Consider the following 25,599-nt stretch of genomic DNA (forward strand, 5'->3'; position numbering starts at 1 on the left):
ATTTCAAAATTTTTTTGCACCAAAATAAACATACTTTAATTCCATCTTCCATAAACTTTTTGAAATTCTCTTGCATGTTCAACATCTTAGGAAATACTGGCATAGTTGATATAAGAAAATTATATTCTGTTTTAAGCTCTTCTACCAATACAACAATATTAACAATAACACTTAGCATTTATTGAGCATATACTATGAGTTAAACTTTTTGTTAAATACTTTCCATGGGTCATTTCATTGAACCCTCACATCTTAGTTTGGAGTCCCAAGAAGACACTGAAATAAGGATTTATATGCAAGATATTTTAAGCAAATTCATTCAAGAGAAGCAATGAACGGCAAACTCTGGGGTATGATTAGGTTTTAGGGAACTGATAGAAAAGATATTATGGTCAGAGAATATTATCTATGCTCTATAAATTATAGTAAAGGCAACCGTTAATTAATCAGGCAACTTTTTATCCTGACAGAGACTCAAGTCAATATGTTGTAATCCAAAGAAATGTGTTGCCTCCATTTAACTAAACAACCTAAAAGTAGCCTCAGGTATGGCTGCATCCAATGTCAACATTCTCAGAGTTCTGTTTTCATCTCTTCTGTCTGCTATTGTTACATTGAGTTCCTCCCAATGTAGTCTCTTCCCCAGAAGGTGGCTCCAGGTTCATAGCATGTTAGATTATACAGAGCAGCAGAAAAGAACCTCTCTCTCATCGTTTGTTCAGAAGCTCCAGGGAAGGCTCTCATTGGTCCAGTTAAAGTCATGTGCCTATCCCTGAAGCTATCACTGGGGATAGAAAATGTGGTGCCCTGATTGGTTAGACTTGACCATCACAAGCATACCTTTGGATCTGATGAGTGGGAGGAATCAGCCTTATCCTAACCTCATGGATTGAGATTAGGAGATGAAGATGTACCTAAAAGGAAGCTGACCAGCAGAAAACAAAGGTCCACTTCCACCTGTCTGTATGCCAGTTCTGCTCTGCAGGTCAGGGTCGAAATGCAGAGGACAGCAATGAACCAAATGCTTTCAAATGTGCTGACAACGTTCTGGGAGGGGGCTCCCACTGGCAGCTCAGAATGTAATCAACTGACTGCTTTTGCCAACCCCAGCACCTGTCATATTTCATCTTCTTTTAAATAACTTCAAGGATATGAAAGTCATAAAACCAAACCCAGGTAGGGTCAGAAGTCATTGGCTCCACTGTGTGGAGTGCTGTCACTTTTTGGCTTTTTACCCCGCCTCACATTTGCAGGGCCCCAGTGGATCTGAGCACAACCCCAGTAAATATTCAAATGAAGCTCGTACATATGAATGGAAATAAATCACAACTGCTTGCCCACCCCCAGGATGTACTCAAAATAAAAAAGTACAGTTGAGATTACCTCCTTCATAATTGTTATATATTCCTTTGACCTCACAACAGCTAAAGTTGCTTTCAAAGAAAAAACATGCTGTTGCCATGCAGCAGAGAAACATTTTAATGAACACCACAGGGTTTACTGATCACTGCTAATGAGTGAAGAACCAGTGTCCTGCAGGATACTTCTCTCTGTCTTCAGAAAGCAGCAGTGGATGATGGAGGGATGGAAGGTGATGGAGTTGCACACGTGCTGCAAACTGCAAAACAAATACATCATGTCTTTAATGCTGTCTGTAATGGACACTTCAAGAGCAGGCCAAAACTCATTTGCACCTTTGTTTGTGCCCTCCCCAATCAATAGCAGTTAAACTGAGATTTACTGACTTCTATAAAGGGTTGCAGCAGCAATATTCAAAGACACAAAACTCAACAGAAACACTTCAATCTCTCTGGGGCTCTTCACCTGCCATTGTTGTTCAGACAATGCTTGATGAGAGAGGCATGTTCTTGCCAGTCTACTTGTGTGTGTATATGTGTGTGTGTGTGTTGTATATGTTTGTGGGTTGTATGTTTGCATGTAGTATGTGTGTATCATATGTGGTATGTGTATGGTGTGTAGGTGCACATGGTCTTGGGTACTCACAGTCAAGCAGGTCTACAGTCTGAACTAAGACTGTGAAACAATTTTGTCATCAAAAGTCACCAGACCATACTCCTGAAATCAATTGAAAGCCCCTAGAAATAAAAAGCAATTTAATATGAAATACTTATTTGCTTCTAGAAATGAGAATGTTCTCTTTGTTAGCTTATTAAAATTAAGAGCGGGGAAAGGAAAAGTCTATTAACTACACATAATAAGTGGCACAATGTATGCTTCAATTTTATTTTAGAGCAAAGGAAAGAGAAATAAAGATACAGATATAAAAAGACTTGCGTAGACATGGGCTTATGGTAAGCAAAGAATTACAGAGATAGGCATGGAGGTAGTGACATATTGGCCCACTGAATGCTGTAAAGAACAAAGGACTATAAAATGATCATCTTACTCATATGTCCCATAATCCAAGGGCAGGCACTATTCTTATCCCCTCTTCACAGATTAGGACAGGGAGGTATGAGAAGTTAAAGAAGCTAGTGCCAGATCACACTGTTAGTTAGCAGCTGGGTTGTGATCTGCCCTGATCTGGCTCAGGAGGTCGCCCCACTCCAAGGCCTTGACTCTGAACCACTACTGGACCACTTGGCTGTTTTGGCGACTGTTGCCCAAGGGATTGTGTGTGTACTTGTGTGCATGATAATGTATCTTTTATTTTAAATGGGTAATATGTCAACACAGTGCAGAAACTACAACCGTATGACATTATAATGAGGGGCCTGTAGGAGGTGTGATGGTCAAGGCCCTGGATCCCACATGGCCATCTCTGCAGTTTGTATTCTAGACCTGGCAGCCTGACAAACACTCTGGGTACATGTGCATGAGTGCTCAAAATCTCGAGAGGAGAATGAAAGAGAAGAAACTGCTGCATGGCCATGTGATTTCTCACCTCTCTCTCTCTCCTCTCTCTCTTTCTCGTGAGCACATATGTGCTATAGCAAAAATCACCCTCACCTACCTATCTACATGTGTTGAGTGCTCTCTTCCTGGACACATACGTGGCCATGTTGCTTATCTGGTTCTCAAGCCCTGGCCCATCCTTTCCTACAGCCTCAGAGAACCTATGGCCTTCCTGCCTGCACTGTATCTGTCTTGGGTCTGGAAGCCTATTCCTGCTTAATTTGCACATCATACTGGAGTCCCAGGTAGGAAGAAAGCTGATATCTTCGTATGCTTCTCTAGCCAAAGCAGAGTTCCTTGGGGAGCACAGTGTGTCTTTAACACCTTTATAGTATAAAAGGATCTTCAAAAAGTTCAGATCATGTGTATTATGAAAAAAAGTGTAGATTTCAAAAATTTTGTACTAAAGTAAATTTGTACTTTAATTCTATTTTTCCACAGACTTTTTGAAGTCCCCTTATATTTGTTGATTTCTTCTTTTTGTCAAAGAACAGCTAGACCTTAGACGCACAGCATCCTGCCACCAGTGTATGACTCGAATTGAACAATTTTGGAATGTTTAAAATGCATTTTATGACTGCCTTCTTTTGTTTATGGCAGATAATGCTGGTTTTTCCATACAATTAGTGGATTCAAGTTATCTTTTGAAAGACAACATTTTTTTTTTTGTAGGGAGATTTTTTGTATAGGAGAACATGCACTGGCTGAGGAAAAGAGAGAGGAGAGAAAATGAGCAGAGACTCAAGTCAATATGTTGTAATCCAAAGAAATGTGTTGCCTCCATTTAACTAAACAACCTAAAAGTAGCCTCAGGTATGGCTGCATCCAATGTCAACATTCTCAGAGTTCTGTTTTCATCTCTTCTGTCTGCTATTGTTACATTGAGTTCCTCCCAATGTAGTCTCTTCCCCAGAAGGTGGCTCCAGGTTCATAGCATGTTAGATTATACAGAGCAGCAGAAAAGAACCTCTCTCTCATCGTTTGTTCAGAAGCTCCAGGGAAGGCTCTCATTGGTCCAGTTAAAGTCATGTGCCTATCCCTGAAGCTATCACTGGGGATAGAAAATGTGGTGCCCTGATTGGTTAGACTTGACCATCACAAGCATACCTTTGGATCTGATGAGTGGGAGGAATCAGCCTTATCCTAACCTCATGGATTGAGATTAGGAGATGAAGATGTACCTAAAAGGAAGCTGACCAGCAGAAAACAAAGGTCCACTTCCACCTGTCTGTATGCCAGTTCTGCTCTGCAGGTCAGGGTCGAAATGCAGAGGACAGCAATGAACCAAATGCTTTCAAATGTGCTGACAACGTTCTGGGAGGGGGCTCCCACTGGCAGCTCAGAATGTAATCAACTGACTGCTTTTGCCAACCCCAGCACCTGTCATATTTCATCTTCTTTTAAATAACTTCAAGGATATGAAAGTCATAAAACCAAACCCAGGTAGGGTCAGAAGTCATTGGCTCCACTGTGTGGAGTGCTGTCACTTTTTGGCTTTTTACCCCGCCTCACATTTGCAGGGCCCCAGTGGATCTGAGCACAACCCCAGTAAATATTCAAATGAAGCTCGTACATATGAATGGAAATAAATCACAACTGCTTGCCCACCCCCAGGATGTACTCAAAATAAAAAAGTACAGTTGAGATTACCTCCTTCATAATTGTTATATATTCCTTTGACCTCACAACAGCTAAAGTTGCTTTCAAAGAAAAAACATGCTGTTGCCATGCAGCAGAGAAACATTTTAATGAACACCACAGGGTTTACTGATCACTGCTAATGAGTGAAGAACCAGTGTCCTGCAGGATACTTCTCTCTGTCTTCAGAAAGCAGCAGTGGATGATGGAGGGATGGAAGGTGATGGAGTTGCACACGTGCTGCAAACTGCAAAACAAATACATCATGTCTTTAATGCTGTCTGTAATGGACACTTCAAGAGCAGGCCAAAACTCATTTGCACCTTTGTTTGTGCCCTCCCCAATCAATAGCAGTTAAACTGAGATTTACTGACTTCTATAAAGGGTTGCAGCAGCAATATTCAAAGACACAAAACTCAACAGAAACACTTCAATCTCTCTGGGGCTCTTCACCTGCCATTGTTGTTCAGACAATGCTTGATGAGAGAGGCATGTTCTTGCCAGTCTACTTGTGTGTGTATATGTGTGTGTGTGTGTTGTATATGTTTGTGGGTTGTATGTTTGCATGTAGTATGTGTGTATCATATGTGGTATGTGTATGGTGTGTAGGTGCACATGGTCTTGGGTACTCACAGTCAAGCAGGTCTACAGTCTGAACTAAGACTGTGAAACAATTTTGTCATCAAAAGTCACCAGACCATACTCCTGAAATCAATTGAAAGCCCCTAGAAATAAAAAGCAATTTAATATGAAATACTTATTTGCTTCTAGAAATGAGAATGTTCTCTTTGTTAGCTTATTAAAATTAAGAGCGGGGAAAGGAAAAGTCTATTAACTACACATAATAAGTGGCACAATGTATGCTTCAATTTTATTTTAGAGCAAAGGAAAGAGAAATAAAGATACAGATATAAAAAGACTTGCGTAGACATGGGCTTATGGTAAGCAAAGAATTACAGAGATAGGCATGGAGGTAGTGACATATTGGCCCACTGAATGCTGTAAAGAACAAAGGACTATAAAATGATCATCTTACTCATATGTCCCATAATCCAAGGGCAGGCACTATTCTTATCCCCTCTTCACAGATTAGGACAGGGAGGTATGAGAAGTTAAAGAAGCTAGTGCCAGATCACACTGTTAGTTAGCAGCTGGGTTGTGATCTGCCCTGATCTGGCTCAGGAGGTCGCCCCACTCCAAGGCCTTGACTCTGAACCACTACTGGACCACTTGGCTGTTTTGGCGACTGTTGCCCAAGGGATTGTGTGTGTACTTGTGTGCATGATAATGTATCTTTTATTTTAAATGGGTAATATGTCAACACAGTGCAGAAACTACAACCGTATGACATTATAATGAGGGGCCTGTAGGAGGTGTGATGGTCAAGGCCCTGGATCCCACATGGCCATCTCTGCAGTTTGTATTCTAGACCTGGCAGCCTGACAAACACTCTGGGTACATGTGCATGAGTGCTCAAAATCTCGAGAGGAGAATGAAAGAGAAGAAACTGCTGCATGGCCATGTGATTTCTCACCTCTCTCTCTCTCCTCTCTCTCTTTCTCGTGAGCACATATGTGCTATAGCAAAAATCACCCTCACCTACCTATCTACATGTGTTGAGTGCTCTCTTCCTGGACACATACGTGGCCATGTTGCTTATCTGGTTCTCAAGCCCTGGCCCATCCTTTCCTACAGCCTCAGAGAACCTATGGCCTTCCTGCCTGCACTGTATCTGTCTTGGGTCTGGAAGCCTATTCCTGCTTAATTTGCACATCATACTGGAGTCCCAGGTAGGAAGAAAGCTGATATCTTCGTATGCTTCTCTAGCCAAAGCAGAGTTCCTTGGGGAGCACAGTGTGTCTTTAACACCTTTATAGTATAAAAGGATCTTCAAAAAGTTCAGATCATGTGTATTATGAAAAAAAGTGTAGATTTCAAAAATTTTGTACTAAAGTAAATTTGTACTTTAATTCTATTTTTCCACAGACTTTTTGAAGTCCCCTTATATTTGTTGATTTCTTCTTTTTGTCAAAGAACAGCTAGACCTTAGACGCACAGCATCCTGCCACCAGTGTATGACTCGAATTGAACAATTTTGGAATGTTTAAAATGCATTTTATGACTGCCTTCTTTTGTTTATGGCAGATAATGCTGGTTTTTTCATACAATTTGTGGATTCAAGTTATCTTTTGAAAGACAACATTTTTTTTTTGTAGAGAGAGTTTTTGCTATAGAGTACATGCACTAGCTAGAGAGACAGAGAGAGAGAGAAAATGAGAAATCACTCCCCGAGGGAATGGCCATACCATGATCCCTTCTCCTTCATTCTCTTCTGTTATTGGGCATACATGCTCATGCTCCAATGTGAGTTTCAAGCTGCTGGCTCTGGCACTCCAACTGCAGTTGGCCATGCGAAAATCCAGTGCCTTAACCACTATGCCACCTGCTAGCTCTGAAACACAATTTTTAAAAGATGAGATAATTAAAAGAAACATACGAAGTAACTAATCATATGGGTAGGACTAACTGATGGTGCAGCAGTTACGTCCCTGGACTCCAATATGGTCAACTGCCGTTGGAGTTCTGGAACCAGTGGCCTGAAACTCATGTTGGGAGTGTGTGCATGTGTGCCCAAGATTCCAGGTGGAGCATGGAAGAGAAGGAATTGCAGTGTGGCCATCCCTCTTGAGGGTGATTTGCCACCTTCCTTTTCACTGTCTCTTTCTCTCACGCACTCTCTCTCTCTCTCTCCAGTGAATGGACATGCCCTAAGGCAAAAACTTCTAAAATTAACAATAATAATAATAATAATAATAATAATAATAATAATAATCACATGGGCAATAGAAGAAGATCCCAAAAGAATAGAGTTGGAAGGCCAATAGCTGAAGATCTAGGAACGTGCCTTCAGTCTTCAAGTTTAGAGCCAGATTCAGATGGCACTTTGTTGGTGCAGCCTTCCTTGACCCATTTTCCTGCAGCACTAGCCATGGTTCTTCCTGTACCTTAAGGGAATTTAGAGTGTTACCATTCACTCTCTGTCAGTCAGCTCTGGTTCACATCCTTTCATCCTGTTAGGAGAATTCTCAGTTCTTTCCATCCTTACCCACATGACCTGGTTTGGGATTCTTTTCCATTTTAGTTACTCTCTTCAGGATGAAGATCATCTCTTTAATATTCTTCTGAAATCTGATACTTCAGCTATAGTTCTCAGGGTCTAGTTCTCTACTTTGATGAATGTAACCCTATCATGAGTGTGTGTATGTGTGTGTGTGTGTGTGTGTGTGTGTGTGTGTGTGTGTGAGAGAGAGAGAGAGAAAGTGAGAGAAGTGAGACACAGAGATATGAACTGTTATCCCCTGATATAAATGGGCTTATTATATAGACTGTCTTATAATCTGCCTTTTCCCCCACTTAATCACACATCACAGGCATCTTTTCAAAGCAATGAATATACATTTACTCTGTCTCTGTTAATTGTTACATAATAGCCTATTGGACAGTCATGCCATGATTTACTTAGTCCTTCAGTTGTTTTCCAAAATTTTCCCAATTACAAATTACTCTAAATAAACTCAAGCTGGAATTTTTGGCCAACTATTGTCATGATCTCTTCGAAGGGATTTCCTGGGGTCCCTTTCTCCATACCACTGGCCCACATTTACTGAATGCCTCTCCTAGGCATCAGGTAAGTGCTGGATGCTGGAGGGTATGCACTAGAGCATCTGTAAAATGTTCTGGGAACAGGGAAGGAACACAGGCTAATTCTGCCTCAGAGAGACTGGAAAGGCTTTGCCCAGGCAGGACTACTCCATTCAGACTTCAGAGAATAAGGGGGAAGCCAGTTTTGAAAGACTTATCGAGCTGTTAGCCCTGTTGGAGCCATCCTAGACATCCCGCCTACAGACATCCCAAGTTCTTGAACAACTTAGATCACCTGGGATGGCTCAACGTCTTGGACCAGGCCTTCTGACAAGACCCTTGGCTGTCTTCTACCTCTTCTTAGACACCACTGTCCTGGCCTCTCAGTGATCAGGACTCTTAGAGGCAAATTGACGTCTGGGCAGGATGGAGGCAATTACTAAACCTTCCTCACTGAACCAGGGGATGAAACCTGATTTTGTTAACCCTTCCCCATCCCTAGCCTGTTAACTGTGTGTAATCTCCCTCAAGTCCAAACGATTGATTCTGGCTGGTTAGGATGACTGACAGGCCATTTATTACTCTGTCTGCCCCTGCCTGTCCCCTCTAGAGGCTTTTATGAGCCCCTTACCTGGGTGAGCATGGGTTTGGAAAACACCTTTCCTTGAGGCAATCTTAAGATTATCTTTTTTTCACCTGAAATAACTGGTGCATTTATTGTTTTTGAAAGAAAGAAAAATATTTCATAATTGAAGTAAAAGAGGAATATGCTTCTAGTTTTTCAAAAGTGTCTGTGAGGCAGGAAGACAATTCCCCCACCTTAGAGAGACTGTATTTCTGACAAGGGTGCAGTGCTGCAGCTATAACTCATCCTGGAGGACTCTCTCACCATAGCCTCATTTGTTAAAAAAATGCCTACCTAATGGTTATGGGAAATGTACTTGGAAATTGACACCTTGTTGGGTTGAAAAGCTCTTAAAATTCTGGAACATCATCATAACCCCCCATGTCTCCTAATGCAATAATGCTTCCCCAGAAAGAAACATCCTCCATGAATCCCGTCACTGCCAATGAGGAAGTAGGGTGGAAAAGGTTTTCAGCAAATTGACAAACTGAGCTAAACTTTATTTAATTTAATTTCAAAAAGGATGGATCTGGAAATAACATTGCTGGTTTCACGTGCTGGAAAAATCGATGCTATAATCTTTTATCTTTTTTCTTTCTACTCCCTTGCCAGAGGCTGGTATAATAAGTTATTCGGACTAGCCAAGCAGATGACCAGCCTCTGGGTCCTCCGGCTTATTATCACCACCCCAAGGGTGGCAGCAAAGGCAGGCCAGAGGATTCCACCTCTTCCTCTAGCCAGCAGCTCCCATTCACACTGAGTAGTATTTCTTTCTTCTTTTCTTTTCTTTTTTTTTCTTCCTAAAGCAAATATTTGCAGCATAGTGTTTACAATTTCTCAGGGCCATGTACTAGTCCACATGCTTTACATATGTCATGTCAATGAATCTTCACAGTCTCTGAATTAGGTACTGTAATTTTTTAAGTCCTTATTTCACAGATAAGGCAACTAAGGCTTAGAAGAGGGAAATCACTGAGCAGGTGCCACACTGAGCTCTTGAGTCAGGATTAGAATCCAGGTGTGTTGACTTTAGAACTGTGCCATTAGGGCCAGCAGCAGTAGCACAGCAATAACAAAATGCTCTGTGCTGCTGGAACCGTGTAGAAAGGTGCTGATTTTGTCTCTGAAGGCCTCACTGCACGCCAGGCTCATGTGAACATGCCTACAATGTGGGATGACTGAGGATGGGGGTGGGTTGAGGTTTGATGACCCCAATGGGGGACTGTCTGTCTTCCTCCCTGTCTCCTTCTTTCTTTCTCTGTCTCTCTTGGAAAAAAATAAAATAAAATAAACTTAAAAAAAATAAATAAACTTAAAAAAAAAAAAAGAAAGGCCAGAAGTTGGTGTGGAGGTTAAGGCAGCTGGATCCCACATGGTCAACTACACAGTTCGAGTTCTGGATCTGATTTATTGAAAATCATGCCAGGTCCATGTGTATGTATGCCCAAAATTCTGAGAGCAGAATGGAGGGGAAGGGGTTATAACATATTAATCCTCCTCCACAGGGGGATTTCTCTTCACTCCCCCACAGCATGTCTCATCTGAGTGCACATGCCCTATAAAAAACTAAAACAAACAAATAAAATGCTACACTATTGACTGATGAAAGTGGAGGACTTCTCAACTTACCGCTTGCTAATCCTGGGATGAGGGGAGGTGAGGCTCATAGGGGTGTTGGCTAGGGATCCAGTTGTCCTGAAATACCTTCCTTAAGAATTTACCTGGTGAATGCTGTTCTTTGTGCAGTGAAGAAAACTGTCTTTTGGATAAAAAAAAAATCTGTCAGCTGAGAAAATTTTTCTTTGTCCCTGGAGAAGCCTGGGGAGTCTGGAAGCCTCTGTTCTCTCTGGAGCTCTCAGTCTCCGAGACAATCACCAGACTGAGACAGAAGAGCCTGGGCTGCAACACAAAGTCACCAGCTCAGCTCATGGGTATCCTGAACAGCTCCAACTGAGAGTCTGGGGCCTTCGCAGGGCCCTGTGATTCCAGTAAATGCTTTGATTCCAGTTTGTGTGTGTGTTTGTTTTGTTGTGTTGCTTTTTAGTTTTTTCCCATAGGGTGCTTACCAGAGAGGAAAGACATGGAGAGAGACAGAGAGGGAAAACGAGAAGTCACCCTCCAAGGGGTATGTCCATGCTGCAGTTTCTTCTCCTTCATTCTCTTCCTGTGATTTTGGGCATGCATGCACATGTGCCTAGCATGATTATCAAACCACCAAGTCTGGGACATGAACCATGATCTGCTATGTGGGAGTCCAGCATCTTAACCACTATACCAACTTCCGGCTCTTGATTCCTGTCCTATGCTTCTAAATTCTTTCGGCAGTAAAATAAACACGAAACAAAAACCAAAATGAGACAAATACTTTTGGAGCAAAACATGCTGCTTAAACCCAAGCTTTTTACATTAGTCATGGGGTAGAGCAGGATTTTACTACTTTTTCTATAAAGGGCCAGATAGTAAATATTTTGGCTCCATGGGCCATTTGGTTTTTGTCCCAACCATGTAACTCGACTGTGGTCAGGACTGGTGGCCTGGAGCATTACTTCACTCCAATAAAGCTTTATTTATAAACCCTAAAATATTACATTTTATATAATTTTCATGTGTGTTTCTTTTGATGTTTGCCATTCATTTAAAAATATCAAAACTATTCTTCATTTACAGGCCGAAGAAAGTAGGCAGTGGGCCACAGCTTGCTGACCCCTGGTGTAGAGGCCTCAGTTAGAGGGCTTTTGATATATGAGAAATTATCTGAAGGTGCACTATGAAACAGCATGAAAATATTCTAAATGCCAAGCTTTGGCCATTGCCATCTGCATTGGCCCCCGATTAGCGGGCAGGAACTATCTGCTGTGGTAGTGAAGGACAGCCCCCCAGGTGGTAGAACACCCATATTTGATATGGTCCAGTTGGTCTATTCTTTTCCCCAGGGTCACCATGGCTACTCACCTTCAATTTCAATGCAGAGACAGGTCTCCCTTGGATCCTCCTCTTTCCGGTTCTAATCTTGTCACAGACTCTAAGGAATATGTTTTTATTAGAATTCTTGATGTTTTGAGTCTTTTTTCACAGAGGTTAAAGAAACCAAAGTATGGGGAGCACCCAGAATGTGTTGCCGATCAGTACTGATCAAATTACCTCTCTGGTCATGTGGCCAAGGCTCCTTCCTGATCTCTTGATTGGAGCATTTTGATAGGGAACTTACTGTCCAAGTGATTGGAAGCTCTGATATATATATTTTTAAATATCAACTTCCCCAAATCAGTTGTTATCCATTTCCTTGGATATATCACTCAGCATTTCCCCCTTAGGAACCTTGGAACTTTTTATACATGAGAAGTCACCTGAAGGTCTGGTATGAAACAGCATGAAAATAATTAATTTTCATCCAAGTAATACATGCATGTGGCTAAAAATAATTGGGCCATCAGCTAGGCTGATCTTGGAAAACAGTAACACCCTATTTCTCCATGCATTTCCCCTACTCCTGCTCCCCAGAGGTAGCCATTTTTATTTAAGGAAATGTTTTTATTGAAATACAACCTACAAATAGAAAAATACACATATAAGCATGTGCCTAATTATTTTTATAAAGTGAACTCTCTTGCACCCAGATCAAGAAATGGAGCACTACGAGCACCTCAGAAGCCCCTCACACTCCCACAAGATTGGCAGCTACTTTGACCTCTAACACCCTAGAGTAAATAGAAGCAATCTCTTTAAGGGTTTCTATCTTTGATTTCTTTGGAAGTTACTTCCATATGTTTAAATAATAGAATTATACAAGTGTTTTTCAATGCATTGATTCTTTTGACTTCTTCCCATGATAAAAGACTTATTCCTTATTGCAGCCTCTTTCCATTCCTTCTTCTCCAAACGTTAATTACATCACCATTTTCGGTTCCTCCACTCAATGGTCATCTATGTGACTTTAGACACATTCTAAAACTTCCTTTCCTTCTTTATATCATAGAAGATGGTATTTGCCTGCCATTCCCTCCTTTTCTTCTTTATTCCTGCAGATGTTCCATATCTTGACTTTTCCTTTGTTAAATTGGGAAACATTTCTATTTTGTTCTGTAACCATGGTTAAGACTGTATGGCTCATCTATAGATTGGTTTAAAATTTGAAACCCCCCAAAAACATGTTTAGGTGTTGTTTATAATGTTCATTGCAAAATGAAGCAGAATCCTAGAAAGACAGTCCTTGTTTACTATGCCCCATCCAAAAAAAAAAAAAAATTCTTAGTGTTTGTAGCACCAACTTACTTATTTTCACATTTACTCTATGGTAGATAAAATAGAGATCCATGAATATCAATGAAGCAGCCTGAAGTATTTGAGTTTTAGAGATACCAGGATAAAACACTCTTACATTGTCCAGCTCGGTGGCAGTCTTATGTTCTGTAGTCATTAGAACCAACACCATTTACAACATTGGCTTTGTCTTAGAGATTTCTGAAGGGTTGGTGCTCCAAATGAGAAGTAGCATTTACCTTTAAGATGACTTAGATACTTGGGAGGATGATGTCAAAAGTCTATGTGTTCTTAAATTCAGGTAGTCATAAAATCAGTAGCTAATTGATTTATGTCAGCCCTCAGTTTTAGGAGAAGGGTGGCTCTGAGTGAAAAATACAATATATGAAGTGGTTTAATTTTTTTTGGATTACCCTTTACCAGGTAGCGTGTAATTGCATTAGTAATCGAGTCCTTCGAGCAGAATCTCAAACAAAGGATTAGTGGAAAGGAAGATGGAAGAATGCTGACTTCACAATAACTCACCGCCTTCCTAACGTGATTATATAAATAAATTCAAGCAATATTTTCCAAGACACTGGAGCTCGATCGTAAAGGCGTGAGGGGGCCCGGGGCCTCTGCATGGCCCCTGGTTGGCGGGCAGTAACTGATTGCCATGGTAGCGAAGGGCAGTCCCCAGGTGGTGAAATATCCAATATCTCTGAATTATCTGTCAGCACTCAGAAATTATTGAAGTCGGGCAGACTTCTCCAATGGGGAGCAGGAACATCTTAGCTTCATTTGGCTAAACAATGGGGTTAAAATGGAAACGCCCCTGCTGTGACCTCCCACCAGCCCACTTGGGTCATTCAGCTAGCTGACGGCAGTGAGAGCCATACACGGCTGGCTCTGGACACTGCTAACTTCTTGACCTCTGAAGCCAAGGAGTCCACGGAGCTGAATTTCAGGCTCCCATCTCACTGCCAGCAGGGGATTAGCTAATCCATTTTGTTTTGTTCTTCCCATCCACACCGACAAAGGCAGCTGGCACAGTCCTCCCTCACTGAATGGCGATTGGTCTGGATGACACATCAGAGAGCGGTGACATGCTGTCCGCATTGTTTGCCTGAGAGTCTTTGAATTGCTGTTTTCACTTAAGTCAAAGCACTGCCTTTGAGGTTGTAGTTATTCCATTTCCGTTTTGCTGGGCTGGGCAAGAAGCCAGAGTAACAGGACAAGCCATTCTTTCCCTGGTCCCCTCAGACTTCTGTCCAGTTGTATGAGAGGTTTGGAACCCTAATGATACACTCAAAAACGCTTGAAATCCAGGTTACAAGAAACTCTGAACCCCCAGACTCTCCATAGGAAGTGTACTGTGACACTAGGTTTAGGTGACATGGGCAAATGGATGCCATCATCAGACTGTGGGGGTGAAGCTGCTGAAATAGCCAAGCAAGGCTTCAAACCCAACCTTATGAGTTGAGTTCTTTGGGCAAGCCACTTGACTTTTAAATCCCAAGAGTCTCATCAATGAAATGGGACTAATCATAAGTTCTTTGCTGTAGTGATCAAATAAAACAATAGATAGGATGATATTTGCCAGACTTTATGCAAAGATGAGAGACGGCTGTTACCTTTTTGTGCTCATTGGCATATAAGCTGGGTTTCAATCAAATGAATTTGCATGGTGCCCCTGATAAACTTGGCATTTGCTGACTTTGTTCATCTAGTTCTCTGCCTGAAATGCTCTTGTTTTCCTCCCCGTCTGATTTCAATCTAACCCTGTTGATTGTTCATTACAGGTCCTTGGTCTTTCTTAGGTGTTCAGCCTCTAGTATCTTTTCTTTCTATGACCCTAAATGTCATATAATGTCATGCCCAGTGACAGCCACTATGTTTGTGGATACAAGCATTGCATAAGATGTGGGGGTGGCCTCCAAGTCAAGCCCAAAGGCAGTGGTAGGTGTGGCTCTCCCTGTCTTTGATGATGACTATGAATCACCATAAGCCTGACAACTCCCTGAGGGCAGAGATGGATATTTATAACCCAACTATTGGGTCATCCATTAATTTAATTAGGTATCATGAGTGGAGGACCTCCTGTGCCCAGCCTGCACTTGCATAAGCTGAGAGTCAGTGCCTCCTTATATTTTGCACCCCAGGTACTTCACCTACCTCTCTCTATTTTCAGTTATGCTTTTACATGCCAGACATGGTGGGAATTCAGAGACAAAGCAAGACATGGCTGTTTCCTTCAAGATACTAGTTGTCTATGAAGAGGGACTAAGCAAGAATATGAAGAAAAACATTTTTTGTTTAGTTATTTGTGAAACAAATACTTACTGATTTTGATTCCAGGAACCTTGCTAGCACTATGGATTCAGAGTGGGACAAGTTCACTGTCATTATCCTGGCAGAGCTTGCAGTCTGCTGGAAGAGATGGGCATGTCCATGGACCATTACAGTTGAGCACAGTGATGACTGTAGGGAGGAGCAGGGCTATAGAGGAACACTGAAAGAGAGTGCAGAATTGGGGAGACAGGATGGCTTCTCAGAGGAAGCAGCAACTGTTTGAGTTCTGATGGGTGAGAGGAGCTGGCTAGACAGGAGGGGGAGGCAGAGACCACTCCAGTCCAAGGAAGCAGAGATATATATACAAAGGCATGTGTGAGCAGTGAAAACAATTTGCAATTGCTAGAGCCCTGAGTAGGATGGACAGTGAAAATGGAAAGGATGATGGATCATCTTATTAAAACCTTGGAATTACTTTATAAGATAGAGATATGTTGTCATCTACGTCCACATTACAGATGAGGAAATGAGGATCAGAGAAAGTTGATTACCTTTGCCCAAATCATGGTCAGAAAAGGCTAGAACTGATATATTGATCTCGACTGGTCTGGTTTTGTTATGGTTTGTATGTCCCTCAAAATTCATGTGTTTACAGTTGTACTGGATTAAGAGGGTGAAAATGTAATCAGACTATGGTGCTGAAAGGTAAGGCCTTTGGGAGTTATTAGGTGATTTGGGTAAGGCCCCCGGGATAGACTCCTGGTGGGTTTATAAGGAGAAGGAATAGGACAGTCAGAGACTGGTGTATGCACAGAAACATGTGCCCCCGTTCTTTCATGATGGGAGGTCCTTCATGGCCTTGGGACCCCACTAACAAGAAAACACTAATGAATAGGGCCCTGGGCCTTAGACTTCTAAATCATGAGTAGAATAAATCTCTAATCTCTTAAATTATCCAGACTCAGTTACTTTCTGTTGAAGCAATGGAATGAACTAAACCAGATTTCAAACTCCATGCCTTGGAAGGGTGGGATAAGATAGTGATAAAGAGCAATATCTAGACTGTCTGCTTCCATGGCTGACAAACTGTGCAATGCTGGGCAAGTTACTTAACTGCTCTGTGCTTCAGATTCCTCAGCCAAAAACTGAAGATGCTAATAGTATTTAGCCCAGGTAGTTGGAATACCTGAGGATGAAATGAATGAATATATGTCAAATATTTTCTAGACAGTCTAATACATAGTAAGGGGCCAATAAATGTTAGCTACTATTATTGGACTGGAAGGGAAAGGAGAGTGACTGAAAAAAAAATCACATCATATCTCAATTTGGAGCCCTTTCCTATCATGGGGCTGAGAGGTGTTAGCCCTGGGGTGAGGAAGTTCAGTGTTGAGGTAAAATGTCGAATTTCTTGTTAGGCTGTCAGTCTGAGGACTGAGCCTTAGCCACCTTCTGGGCTTGGTTTCTGTGTTCCTTAAACTGCCACAGACAGGAGGGGACACGTGCTGCCTTGAGTAAGGCTGATTGCTCCTGAGAACAATATAGATTTCTTTTGCCAGCGTCAGGAAGCCACATCCCAGCGAGTGCTGCAGTATTGACTGACCTGCTGGGACGTGTGGTTGCCAGGGGCAATGCAATCAGCGCCTGGCCCAGTCCTTCTCCTGTGGCTCCCAATGACTCTGTCCTGTCACTTCTAGCACTTTCTGTTTTCTCTTCCTAGAGGTGGGAAGCTAGATGTCAGGATCTGGTCAGAGGCAGCATGACTGGTGAGACCAGCCAGGAACTCTCAGCCTGGGTGAGAAGACAGTCTGTCAAGTGTCCTGGGCTCTCTAGGAGACAAACAGCTCCAGCTTTGGTGGGATTTTGGGGCACTGTGAAGGAGCATTGCCCCAAGGCATTCTCAGGTCCCTCCCCTTTGAGGCTATGGAGTCCTCCACCCGGGCTGACCAGTCCTTTGAGTGACTTGTCTGACCTCTGTCTGTTTACATTGCTGGGGACAGTGGCAAAAGAAATCCAGATAAAAGATGGCAGCAAGGTTTGAGACATTCATGGGATGTTTTTAGGAAGATGATGTGTCTGGAGGGGGGTATGGGAGGTGGGGAGGTTCTGAATGGAGAGGATGGGTCAGGTGCTACAGTGCAACAATCATCAGATTGAACTCTGAACACTGTGAGGTTAGAGTCTCCATCTTGTTTCTCACTGTACTCTCAGAACCTAGCATTGGCTCAAAGCAGAGCTCATTGAATAGCTGTAAAACAAATAAATTAGATCTAAGGTTGGGAGATTTGAGTTCTAATTTTGGTTCTATCATTGCCTTGCTTTGTAACCTCAATGATTTACACCCACTACTAAAATTGGAGTACCTGAGAGTGAGAATGGAGGCAGGTCCCACAAAGGAAATGGGTGCCATTACTAGAGGGAGTAGAATGATTTGGGTATTGTCAGAGATCAGAGAAGTAGGGATGGAAAGGGTGATGGATCATCTAATTAAAACCTTGGGATTACTTTATAAGATAGAGGTTATTGTCATTGTGCTGGAAGATATGCACATACACACAAGAATGTTTGTTCAGTGGTTCATTACTTCCTGTGTTTTATTCAAACTATTCATAAAAACCAAGTTCATAGTTCAGTGCATTATAGTGGTCCAGTGCATTATAGTGAGTCTGAATAGAACCAAGACTCAAGCTCCTCAGCTCAATGGTGGATTTTCCTCACTCTACCCAGGAAGAGAGTCATAGAGACAGCTGGAGTGTGATTCCCCAGAAACAGATAAAGTTCCAGAGGGGAAGAAAAGGAAGATGTGTCACCTGACTTACGTATTCTTTCACAGTCCAACATTCACAATACCATTCTCCATGCCAGGCTCGGGGATTGGCTGTGGAACATGCATGAGCCAGGGTGGGACACACTATGCTGGCCTAACAAACAACCCCAATCTCTGTGACTTCAAACAATAGGGATTTACTTCTTGTTCATGTTGTACGAATATTGTAGATTGGCTGGAGACTTGTTTTTTATCTTTTCCATGGGATCAAGCTCATAGAGCAGTTGATCTCCAGAAGATGACACTTCTTGTGGCAAGAAGAGAGAGAGCTGGTAAAACAAATTTTTGGAGTTAGAAGTGAGTGGGCTAGGGAGAGATAAATCTGGAAAAGTAGGTAGGGGCTTGATAGCACGGTCCTTGAATGCTATAAGGAGTTCCTGTCAGGAGTTGACTTCATCTTGTAGACAGATTTTCTTCCGAATTGGCTTCACCTATAGAGGTGAACCTGAACTTCTCTTCCTAATATTCAGATTCAGAATAGGTGCTTGCTAAGATCAGGTGCATGGTCTTGGGAACTTTTGGTCAGCAATTGTGCACATCATTACGTCAGGCGTTGGTGACTTGGAAAATCTCTGTCATTGAGAAGAAGCCATTTAGAAGTGATAACTAGAATGAGTGTTTAGTTTAGATTTAAGCTCTCACCATCTCACTATAATTAAGTGCCAAGTGGTTATTAAACAATACATTTACAGAATTCTGACAACTGTGTAAGAACGTTCCTCTCCTACAGTGAATATTCCCCAGTAAATATACTTGTAATACTCCACTGGCTTTTAATTAACCCGACTCGCCTATAAACCCATTTATCTTTTAAAAGGCAGTTGTTCCATGTGCAATACATGTCAATAGATAATTAAAATGTTTTTCTTAGAGAATGAACGGGGAGACGTGATCTATGCATTTGAGAACCTTATTATTAAAAATCTTATTTATTGAGGTTTAACACTTGCTACTTAGTAACTATATGGCGATCATGTCTCTTTAATATCAGAGTTAAATGGGCACTGCAGACAGAATGTGCAATGTTAGCAAATCTCTTGGGTCATAATTAAATAGTACAAGTGACAAACGCTCACTTCTTGTTTAGGAAACAAACACCATGATGTGGCTTTCTTACAATCAGGGGTTGGGAGGGCATGTCCTTGTTCTTCCAAGAGCAGTCTGGCTGTGTCGCTGTGTCAAATGCAGACATTTTGTGGTTTTTTGGAGCAGCAGTTTTTCTTAGAAATAATGGCTAAAATGTGTTTGGGAAACCTCAGAGTAAAAGACAACGTGGAACTGCTTTAGTGAATGGAGACTTTTCCAGAAGCTTATCAGAGTCCCATACCTGGGAGTAGACCGATGGTCTAGTGGTCTCCATCCTCAGAAAAGGGCTTTCCCATTTGCTAATAACGGGCAACTCTGGCAAAGGAACTCTTTCCTGCTTCTCTGGACTGCCCTTCGTTGCCTTCCCTGAAGAAGCCTCACACTCACACTCAATTGGACATCTCTGCTTGCTAATAAGTTCTCTAGCAGCCACTGCTAGGAGCTGAATTGTGTCTTTCGAAAAGGGTTGAAGTCCTAACCTCCAGTACCTGGGAATGTGATCTTTAGAAATAGGATGATCAAGTTAAATTGATCAAGTTAAGAAGAAATGATTAGAATGAGCCCTAATATGCCTGTGTCCTAATATGAAGGGGGAAGTTTGACAATAGAGCAGACATGCATATAGGGAGAACATTATGTTAGGGTGAAAACAGAGATGGGGTGATGCATCTCTAAGATCTATAAGCCAGGAAATGCCAATCGCTAGTAAGGCACCAGAGACCAAGGGAGAGGCATGTCCCAGGTTTGCCCTCACAGTCTCAGAAACAACCAACTCTGCTGATACCCTGGACATCCAGCCTCTAGAATGGTGAGATAGTGCATTTCTGCTACTTAAGCCACTCAGTCTGTGGTTCTTTACTGCAGTAAGAAATGAATACACTCCTGACAAAATAGCTCCTGTCATACTCGGGTCCTTCTGCCAATTTTCCCTGAGTTCTCAGGAAACCTTAACCCATGAGGAACAAAGGACGATACTTGGTCACTTACAGGGACTGAGGAGACTAATGGAGGTGCACAAGTGAGCCCAGGATTATGGACTATTAGGATTACACAAGAAGATATATTTATCTACACACACATATATATATAATATATGTATATATTTTGGACAGACTTTTGCTATAGGGCGCGTGTGCTTGCCAGACAGACAGAGAGAGACAGAGAGACAGAAAGCGAGAAATAATCCCCCAGGGGGATGGCCACGGCACAATCCCTTCTCCTCCATTCTCCTCTGGGATCTTGGGCACGCACACACATGTGCCCGGCGTGAGTTTTAAGCCACCCGGTCCGGGGACGCAAACCGCAGTCGACTGCGTGGGAGTCCAGCGACATAGCCATTACGCTAACCGCTGGTCCCACACAAGAAGATATTTTAACAGGATACTATTTCTGTGTATATTTCATTATGTACAAAGTAATAGTATCATAGTATATGTGGTTTATACATACATGCATAAGCTTATATTGAAAAAAAGTCCATGATCAAAATATTTTGACTGATAAAGGTGTGTGATCAAAACAGACCACAGTGCCAGGGAAGGGAGTCCGTGCCCCAAAATTAGAACAGGTGTCTCCTGTTGAGGCAGACAAGAGGTTGTAAAACTCTACTGAGAATTCTCAAGGATGTAAAAGATTCAACCGATACAGGATTGGAGACAAACATGTAGCTCTTCCCCTCACACACAGCACAGTCCTTGGATTATTAAGGATGCCATCACACTTACTCCAATTTGTAATATTCTGACCTCCTTCAGGCAGGAGCCTCTTTTGACGGGCCCCCGGGTCCTCCTCATTCAGCACCACACCCATCCACAGTAAGGTCACAGGAAGTGAATAATAATGTTCTGTTCTAAGTGGCATTCCATTTGGCCTTGGTGGGGCCTGAGCCCTGGCACCAAAAAAATTAGAGAATCTTCTTTAAGCCACTCCATCCTGAGGGTGATGGATGATCTGCAGGTCAGGAGGAGTAAAGAAGGAAGAGTGAGAGAGCAAGAGAAGCAGGAAGGCAAGGCTCAGAGGGAGAAGTGGGTAAAAAGGAAAAATACAGAAGGAGGGTATTGGAGAAGCAGAGAGAGAGCTCAACGTGGAGGCAGAAAGGCATGACAAAACCAACAGATAAATTCAGCCTTGCTAGAAACTGTGCAAACACTTGGTGATTTTGTCATTCATTATCATTTCAGTTATGTTTAGGGCTTTGCATATACATCATCCCAATCTGGATCTTGTTCACTCATTTGAATAAACATTTATGCATAAACATTTACATCTGGGTATCTTGGACACTAGAATATAAGTGGGGTGGGCCCTTGTGCCTGGGAAAGGGCATAGTCCTATGGGCCCTGAGACACCAGTGTTCAAGGGGTGGAAGGGCAGCTCTTAGTGTCAGCCATGAAGCCATCGAATTGAGTGCTCTTATCCTCTCTCCCTGGGAACTGAAAGCAGAGACCCCACCCAACAGATGTTTTCTCTACTCTGTAGCTGCCTTGATTCCAGCAGAGAGGAGAAAGAATGCAAGGAAGGGCTCCGAGATGCCTTCCTTCCTCTCCTCCCTTTGTTACCATAGTATCTCGTTTCCTTGGTTACCAGTGGCCAAGGAAAGGACACTGGGCAAGTGCAGGATTTTGATGGAGCTCTCTAAAGAAAGATGTCAGCGAGGACCTTGTCTCTTTTTAAAGAACACTCATTCTGAGAGGTTGCTCAAGAATGGGGGTGGGGAGCGAATGGGCTGGTCCTCTATGAAGTTGCAATTTAGAAATAAAGCGCTTAAAAGACAACCCTGAGAAATCAAAGCCAGGGAGGGCTTAACCAGCTTTGTGCATTGCTGGAGATCTGGAATGAGTAGGAAAGCTGACATGCTAATTAAGAAATGATTTCTGCAAATGCTCATTTTACCTGTGCGTAGCTTGGGCTCGCTTACTAACTCTGGCCTGCTATTTCCCCCTGAGAACTAAGCGTCCTTGGGGAATATGGTATATGTACCATTTCTGCTATGCGTATCTGCCTTTGACTTTCTTCCGAGGCCTTAGTAGACCTATGAAATCTCTCTGGAGAGCTTCTGGATTTTTTTTTTCCAACAGCTAAATGATGTGAAAGACAGAAGCTTAAGTTCTACTCATTTTAAAGAGTTACCAGAATATCACATATTACCAGAATATCATTCCTTCCAGCGCTGGCAGGTGGTATGGTGGTTAAGGCGTTAGACTCTCACATAGCCAACCGCAGCTGGATCTTGAGACTTGCTTTCTCACTTTCCCTCTCTCTCTCGCTAGTCAAATTAAAAACAAATAATAATAATATATACAACTAAATAAATAATTCTTAACAAAATGAAGGGATTTGATTCATTAAAAATAATTCTTTTTTTTTTTTAGAGAGAGATTTTTCTATAGGGCACATGTGCTCATAATAGAGACAGAAAGAGACAGAGAGACAGAAAGCAAGAAATCAGCCCCAGAGGCAATGGCCATGTCACAATCCTTTCTCCATTTCTCTTGGGATCTTAGCATGCATGCACACATGCCCAGTGTGAGTTTCAAGCCACCAGGTCAGGGACTTGGACCATGGTCGACAACATGGGAGTCCAATGACATAATCATTATACCATCTGGTGGTCTCCAATTTTTTAAAAAAACAATATCATTCTTTCCAATGAGTTTGTCCTGTTTCATCCATTCCAGTTAGGTCCCTTTCTCAAGAACCCAGAGAGCCACATGAACATTTTGTCATTTAGTACATTGTTTACAAATTAGTACTAACACAGTACTATCCGTCTGCTTTTGAGTTTTGAGTTTTCTCATATTTCTCTCTTTATTATTAATTTTTTTTTGTAGAAAGAGGTAGGTAACACATAATCATGGTTTTAAAAAATTAGATCAGTATAAAAGAGTGTATGATGATCTCTCCATCTGGAGCCCCTCATTCTCCTCATCCCCCCATCCCCCACCCAGAGGCAACCATTATTACAACCTCTTTGTGTCCTTGGAGAGAGTTGATGCAAAAATGAGTCATTTGTTTCTCTCTTTCTGTGCTCCTTCAGTGTCTTATCTTCCTCCCTCCCTTCTCTATTTCAATAATACACATGGTACAATATGGTCCACACTATTGTGTTTGTTACTTTTTCTAAAATTAGCAATATACCCTGGAGATTTTTTTATAGAGGTATGTACAGAACTGCTTCAGTTTTAAAAATTTACTATGTATCATGCCACTATATGAGTCTACCTTTCTTATTCATCCTGGATGTCCCCAAACCCCAGTCCAGAGCCCAGCATATAGTTGCGCGTTAATAAAAATTTGTCAAATAAACGAATGAACATTCTTTATGCCAAGAGATTTTATTTAAAGCATCACAAATATGAAAAAGACAACTAAAGATAGCATTCCCCCCCCCCCAAGTGAAGTCAATGTATTTGGCTAGGGACAGCGTAGAGTGTGCCAGATGGGCTCACACTCAGGGTCACCTTTAGGTTTTCCAGAGGGACAGAAGTTCCTGGAAATGGGGACTCCTTCACCTACTTTCTCTGTGTGCTAATAGTTTAAGGTGATTCATGTGCATTATACTTTTCCCCTTTAGTGCTTGTGGTCCTGAGTTTAGTTCTCATCCACATCTGCCACTGCTGTATGCTCACTTTGAGGCAGGCAGATATATCTAGGCAGCTCGAAGGAGGCCGGGCTTGTTGGAGAAGGTGACAAAGGGTATGGTGTATAAACTAAACCAAGAGTCAATATTAGTGCTGCTCTGATAAAATTGGGAGGGCCTCTAATGGCTGAACTGTAAGTTCCTCTCCTAAATCTATTTCTGTGGAGGAGGTCCCCTGGCTCGACAATCCTCCTTATCAAGGGCCTCGGGACAGTATCTGCTTATTTATGTGTAGAGGGCTTCCTTGCCCTGCCAGTCCGTGGAATTCAAACAAGCCAATCGCATCCTCCTACTGGAATCCAGAGGCATCCTGGTTCACCCTCTGGATCTTACACTACAAAGCCTGCCTCTCACAGACCCTGCTGTTCATTCATTTCCTGGGGACAGTCCCTCTGTGGCCCTGGCTTGTGGTATCCTCTTCTCCAGCGCAAAGGTGAGTCTGCATGATGAATAAACTTCAGTCAATCTCATCTGTCCCGTGACAGAGGTCCTGTTTCAGTCTAACCCATAACCCTAGAGTAGAAATCCCTCACTAATGAGATAAATAGGAGATGGAGAACAAAAGATTCCTGACCCTGAACTCTTACATGCATCAGGATCACATGGGACACTTGTTAAAAATAAATATCCAGCCCAGCAGTAAAATGTGATGCTCTGTAAGGTTGATCCACATGAAAAGGTTTCTTACTTTATCTACACACACACACACACACACACACACACGTACATATACACGTACATACAAACATGAGTATCTACACATGTATGCATGCATGTGTGAATGTACACACAAATCCATATGAAATGAACTCATAATTGTAAACTCTTCTGAAACCTAAATGACATTTTATATAAATAAGTATAGTATTATACCATCCTTTTAAATGTCTTTATGTGTTTATGAGGAATATTGGTCTGCATTTTAATTGTCTTTGTCAAGTTGAGTTGGGAGGTAATAGTAGCTCCTCTTATATTTTCTGAGGGAGATTATGTAGGCCAGGCATAATTTTCCTTACAAGTTTGATACAATTCATGGAACCAACTGTTAGCATAACGGCTATGTCACTGGACTCCCACGTAGTTGACCGCAGTTTGAGTCCCGGACTCGGAGGCTTAAAATCATGCCGGGCACGTGTGCATGTGTGCCCAAGATCCCGAGAGGAGAAGGGAGGAGAAGGGATTGCGGTGTGGCCATCCCCCCTGGGGGGGGGGGATTTCTCGCTTTCTGTCTCTATGTCTCTCTCTGTCTGTCTGGCGAGCGCACGCGCCCTATCGCAAAAACCTCTCAAAAAAAAAAAAAGTTTGATAAAATTCATCAGAAAAACTATATGGATTTGGAATCTTCTTTCTGGGAAAGTTTTAACAACTTGATTATGTGTGGAGAAGCGGGACCTAAGGAAGAACATTTGGAGGAGGGATACAGAGACAGCATTGACGGGATGGGGAGGTGTGGGGTTATTGGTGGAAGATATTTTGATCAACTGGACTTGGGAGAAATGTTCACATGTTGAAATGTTCACTGTGTAAGCTAAATAATATGATTGAATGTATATAAAAAATTTAAAAAACAATAATAAAAAAGAAAAAAGGAAAAAGTAGGTATAATTATGCATATTTTCTATTTATTTTTCTGTGAATTTTGATAAACTTTCTTTTTCAAAGAATTTGCTCACTTCATCTATGCTTTTAAATTTA

The sequence above is a fragment of the Tupaia chinensis genome, unplaced genomic scaffold (genome assembly GCF_000334495.1).
Source record: "Tupaia chinensis unplaced genomic scaffold, TupChi_1.0 Scaffold000422_1, whole genome shotgun sequence".
Classification (NCBI taxonomy): domain Eukaryota; kingdom Metazoa; phylum Chordata; class Mammalia; order Scandentia; family Tupaiidae; genus Tupaia; species Tupaia belangeri.